Genomic DNA, 6,000 nt, shown 5'->3' with positions numbered 1-6,000 from the left:
CCTACAGGCCCTAGGTCTCTCCAAAACAAGGCAGGGGAAGACTGCCCTGGCCCTGGCCTTCACAGCACTCTTTACCTCATTTGATGTTGTTCAAATGTTTGGAAGCAAGGCTGGCTCAGCTGCATGGAGTTATTGTTTATGCAAATTAAAAAAAAAAAAGTTTAAAGGCTGGATAGTACATAAGGACAGTGGGCATGACACAATTCTTTCAAGGATGTAGCATTGCATTTCACCCACATTTGAGACTAAATTCTACTGATTTGGACCAAGGTGGATGGGCCATCTACACATAACCCAGAAAAAGAACATATATAAAAATAAATTCTCAATAAATAGCCAAATGCCTCATCATCTAATTAGTGACATGAATGAATGAATGAATGAACAAGATTCCCACAGTCCCTACCTACTATCCAGTGAAACCACAGCCAAGGGAATGGACTTGGCAGAATCAGCAGGGGAAGAAGACCCTGTTGAACCTGGTGCACTCTCAGCAGTGTGGGATGACCCCCTGCTGGCGTCCCAGTGCCAGTGAAATAGCACTACTCTGATCCTTTTGGTGAGCAGACCTGGCCTTCCGGGTAGAGGAGGAAAGGCCTCCCATGCTGGCAGCAGGCAGACCATGTCTGAGACCCCAGTGGGTAGACCTGGCCTTCTGTGACCAGACTTGGCAGGCTGGGGACACAGGGTACACCTGGTCCCCTGTTCCAGAGGGCCTCCCATCCCAGCAGAGGGCAGACCTGCTTCCTGGGACAGGACTTGGCCAGTGGGGACACGAGTGTTGGCCAGGCCTGCGTTCCGGTGCCGTCCCTGCTGACTCAGTGCCTGAGCGGCTCCCAGCGAGCCCTGCCACACGTTCCTCCCCCCACCCTCACCTCCACCATCACCCCACTCCAGTCCCTGCTGACATCAGAGCTGTCTCCAGCCTGCTCAGAAGTAGAGAGATCACAAACAGGCACAGGGCATCCACGCTGACATCCCAGAGCTCTTTCATCTTCCAAAGACCTGCAGGTCACAGGCAGTCACTGGTGTCCATGAGGACAACAGAGGTGTCTCAACATGCTAAGGAGCCCATTTGGCACAGGCACTCACTGAGCTTCTATGGTGACATCCCAGAGGTCTCCGAGCTCCTAAAGAACACTGAGGTCATGGCAATCCCAGGAGTCCCATTTGCCAAACTGCACTGACCTCACAGGCTGTCACAGGGTCTCAGTGGCAACATCCCAAGTGTCTCCAGGCTGCTAAGCAGCCGTGATGTCACAGGCACTCACAGGGCTTCCATGGCATCATCCTAGAAGTCTCCATGCTGCTAAAGAGCTGTCATGTCACTCACAGGCTCCACGGTGACATTCCAAGGGTGTCCAAGGCTGCAAAAGAACCATGAGATCACACGCTGTTAGAGGAACTCCACAGGGACATCCCAGGGGATCCAGGCTGCTAAAGAAGTGCTTTGTCACAGCCACTCAGAGGGGCTCCATTGTGACAAGCCAGTGGCTGCTGTGCTCCTAAAGAGCAGTGAGGTCACAGGCAATGACAGCAGCTCTGTGCTGACATCCCCTGTGTTTCTACGCTGCTAAAGAACTCAGACATCACCAGAACTGACAGTGGCTCCATGGTGACATCCCAGGTTTTTCTAAACTGCTGAAGTGCACTCAGCTCAAAGGTCCGCCCAAGGCTTCCATCCTCACATCCCAGAGGGATCCAGGTTTCTAAAGAGCCCTGAGCCCACCTGCACTCACAGGGCTTCCATGGTGACATCGTGGGGCTCTCTGGGCCTTCTAGGGAGCCAGCAGGTCACCGGCACTGACAGGCGCCCCATGCTCACATCCTGCAAGACTCTGGGCGGCTAAAGAGACGGCAGGAGCAGTACAGGAGTTCTATGGTGACATCCCAAAGCTCTTCAATCTTCCTCCTCTCTCAGCACTGCCACTGCCCGTCCCCTGCGCCTCCCCACGCCCCACCGCTCCCGGCGAGGGAAGGAGGGAGGCTTTAGGAGCCGCCGGGCTTCCTGACCCTGCCCCGGCCCCGGACAGGCAGCAGCGAGAGATCTCTGAGCCCTTGGGTCTCCAAGCCCACCGTGCCCCTGCCCCGTCTCCCGCCTGCATTTCTGCACCGCTCCCTCGCCCTGCTGCGCTCCTGCTCGGCCCCACCGCGGGCTGAAGGAGAAGCGGGGGAGCCGTGGGACAAACACCATGTGAAAAATGTGTATTTTATGATTGGCTTTTCACAAGTATCAAAATTAATATTGTATTATGCTAGAAAGTTATGCTATATTAGTTTTCTTAAGTAATGTATTAAATATAGTTTTAGGTTATAACACAATGTTAAAATAGAAACTATGCTATGCAGGATATTTGTTTAAGAAAGGACTCTCACCAGATAGAAGCCAAGAGGACACCTAAATCTTTCAGAGAAAGGGAATTTATTGCTCCCTTATCAGCAGAAAACTAACTTCTTCCCACCTCGCTCAGACAGGAAGACGGCATGAGGATTAAGAAGAAGAAGTTGACAGTGACCAGAAAGAATCCTGTGTTTGAATGGAATCTATGCATCATGTATGAGATGTATGAATATGCAACAGGCAATTGTTTTTAAGGGTTAATCCTCTGTTAACGGGGGTCCTTTTTCGGGCTTGTGCTGCCCAGAAAAAGGTACCCGGACGTCCGTATCTCTTTGTTTTTATTGTCTCATATTGTCCTCATCTCAAATGTTCAAATTTTACTATTCTAATTATATTACTATTTTTATAACCATTTTATTACTATTAAACTTTTAAAATTTCAAAAACAAGTGACTGGCGTTTTTCACAATCATGGTAGCAGAGGATGGTTCACACCTCGCTGCCGGTGCCTTAGGAGTCAGAGTGGGGAGGCGCGCCCTGCCCGATTTGGCAGCCTCGCTCTGCTTCCCCTGGTGCAACCGACAGATGCAGGTTACATCGGTGGACAAGGAGAGGCAATAAAACAAAGGGAAGGGAAAAAGGCTCCCTTTCTAAAACCACGGTAATTGGCCCCCTAAGAGTAGTAGTGCACACCAAGAACCCGGAAAAGAAAAAGGATTGGTAAGTACTTTTTGGGGGGGCAGGTACGGGGGGATGAATGAGAGGCGGGCTGGTTGTCCCAGACCTGCTACCCAAGTGTGGAGTCTCCCATGCTGCGGTTCCGTCTTTCCATGAGGAAAACGGCCAGGAAAGAGACGAAGTGAATGTTAAAAGGAGTGAGAGAATCCCCCGGGGTAACTGGGACTGGGTCTCAGGGAGGGGTTGGATCCCTCGGAGGAAGGGAGCAGAGTTTCCTAGCCCAATCCACTAGGAAACGGGACAAGAGGGGCCCCTGAAAACCTGCTGGGTTGAGGGATTTACATTCCAATAGCATCCAGAGTTGAGCAGAATTCTGCCGGTTGAGGATATGCCCAAGAGCATCCGCGGTTGGACAACTCAGCAAGATTGAGGCATAAACATTTTAACCAAGAACATCCGGGGTTAGACAGCACAGCTAGATGGAGGGATAAAAATATTTTTGCCCAAGAGCATCCAGGGTTGGACAACACAGCCAAAAAAATAGACATGCTTAAGAGCATCCGGGTTGTACCACATAGCTGGATTGAGGGGGAAAATGCCCAAGAGCATCTGGGGTTGGACAGCACAGCTGGATTGAGGGATATCCAATAGCACCGGGACTGGCCAGTAACACCTAAAATTGTAATAGGTGGTTTGAAAGTAAAAGGTACCTTATTGTTGTCTTGTTGTGTGTGTGACCTGCACACAGGCCATTGTCTCCAGGGCAAGGGGGAACTCTGGCTCAGGTACAAGTGACCTGCAACGGGCCACTGTTCTCCCTGGTGTGTGGAGGGGGCTGTGGCTAAAGAGTGTGAGAGACACGCAAACAGCCTCACAAGGGAACTGGCACCCGAGGCACCAGAGCCAGAGCCCTTCCAGGAGGCCCAGCGAGAGGCCAACCCCAAGGCGAAAAGGGGGGGCACAGGGACCCGTGATTCTCTCGAGATAGAGATTCAGTTTGGGTGTGAGTCGTTGAAAGAAAAGCGGTGGTTAAGCTGTTAGTGAGAATGAGAAACAGAGGCAGAGGATGAATAGATAAGATCTTGAAAATGGAATAGAAAACCAGTAAATTAGGTACAGGAAAAAGGGGGAATAGAAGCATACTAGCGGAGATACCCCAAGATAGCCCTTTGGGAGTTATGTTAGCTAACAGAAATACAACTCCTTGCAAAAGGAGAAAATACAGCATATGCAGTAGTTGATAGGAAAAAAACACAAACATGCAAACTGTTGAAATAGAAAAATTACCATCAACTGGTCAGCTCAAACCTGTGAATTATATGCTCTAAAAGAGCACAGGAATATTTAGTACCAAAAAGGAAATACATATATATATATACTGATCCAAGGTATGCCTTTGGAGTAGTACATACCTTTGGAAAAATTTGGGAAGAAGAACTACTTAATTCAAGAGGAAACAGATTAGTACATAAGGGGCTCATTTTAGAAGTTTTAGAGGCATCAAAATTACCTGAAGAGGTAGCTATAGTACCCATTAAAGAACGCAAAAAAAGTTAAAGATCACTGAAATCAGTGGAAATAATTTGGCAGATCAGGAATCTAAAGATGCAGTAGAAAATGGAGCTGAAAGAGTTATGTTAATATTAATTCCAAATGAAAAAAAAATGGAAATTTCAAAGTTTAGGGAGGCAGAAAAAAAAAATTAAAGATAGGTGGTGAATAAGATGAATCAGAGAAATAGAAACTTTGTGAAGGAAGACAATTAGTTAATAAAATGCTTACTAGGGAATATTAGAAGACATGCATCAGAAAACCCACTGGGGCACTCAAGCTTTGTGTGATCATTTTTTTAGAAACTATGGGTACATTGGGATCTTTAGAGCAGCAAAGCAAGTAACTGAAAAAGATATAATTTGCGAAAGGGTAAATAAAAAAGTGATGAGTAAAACAACATGAGGACATCGTAAGTTAGCTTGTTGACCATTTCAAAGTATCCAAGCAGAAGTTTGGATTTGTTAAGCTCTGGATTTCTTTGTGTAAAAAAAAAAAAAAAAAAAAAAAAAAAAAAAAAAAAAAAAAAAAAAAAAAAAAAAAAAAAAAAAAAAAAAAAAAAAAAAAAAAAAAAAAAAAAAAAAAGTTTGGGCTGGGGAAGGAAATAGGGAAGGATTAAATATTGACCCATAAGGGTTCCAGCTGAGAGAGAAGATTGTCCCATACAGTATCCCATATCTTTAGAAAGCTGGGAAAATTTGAAGTTAATAATAAAAAAACCCCAAACTTTATATGCCTTCTCATAATACCCCTATTCTCCCTGTAAAGAAGACCAATAAAAACTATTTTTTGAGAAACCAAAAGTTGATATCAGAGAAGCTACTACAGAACTTTTGAATTTTCTAGAGGAAAAAGGATTAAAGGTATCGACAGGAAACTATAATTTGTAGAACCAGAGGTAACATATCTTAGACAATAAGTAAAGGTGGCTAGAAACTCAACCATGAGAGAATTGCAGGAATTTTATCCCTTCCCCCTCCCTCTTCAAAGAGGGAGATCAGAAAACTACTTAGACTATGGAAATATTGTAGATTATGGATTGAGGGGTACACACAAGCAGTAATTTTTTTTTATGAAAAACGGACCAAGGAAGGTAACGTTAAGTTAGAAAACTTGAAGTTAAAAACTAGACTAAGTAATAGCTTTAAGCTTATCATTAAGCTTAAGCTTTAAGCTTTTCATCTGTACATACATGTAGAAAATGGAGTAGCTCATAAAATTTTAATTCAGGAGTGAGAAAGAGTAAAGAAACTAGTAGCTTATTTATCAAAGATGTTAGATCCGGTAAGCCACAGCTAGCCATTATGTATTTAAGCTATAACAGCTACTGCAATCCTAGTAAAAGAAAGGTGTAAACTTACTTTTGGAAGTAAACTAGTTGCATGTACACCTTGTACAGTCTGGAGTGTGTTGAATCAAAGAAGGGAAAA

General features: G+C 45.3%; 2 long non-coding RNA genes across 2 annotated transcripts; one reads left to right on the top strand and one right to left on the bottom strand.

Moving 5' to 3' along the window:
• Positions 1-972: 972 nt before the first annotated feature.
• LOC135287443 (uncharacterized) lies at positions 973-1,699 on the bottom strand. Its single transcript, XR_010351124.1, has 2 exons — positions 1,093-1,699; positions 973-1,005 (listed from the first exon to the last, which is right to left on the bottom strand). It is a non-coding gene; the product is annotated as an uncharacterized LOC135287443 (long non-coding RNA).
• Positions 1,291-5,048, top strand: LOC135287444 (uncharacterized). Its single transcript, XR_010351125.1, has 2 exons — positions 1,291-1,882; positions 2,472-5,048. It is a non-coding gene; the product is annotated as an uncharacterized LOC135287444 (long non-coding RNA).
• The last annotated feature ends 952 nt before the right edge of the window (positions 5,049-6,000 follow it).

This window comes from Passer domesticus, chromosome 29 (genome assembly GCF_036417665.1).
Source record: "Passer domesticus isolate bPasDom1 chromosome 29, bPasDom1.hap1, whole genome shotgun sequence".
Taxonomy (NCBI): domain Eukaryota; kingdom Metazoa; phylum Chordata; class Aves; order Passeriformes; family Passeridae; genus Passer; species Passer domesticus.
Note: the sequence above shows the minus strand (reverse complement) of the source record. Positions and strands in the feature narration are given on the sequence as shown.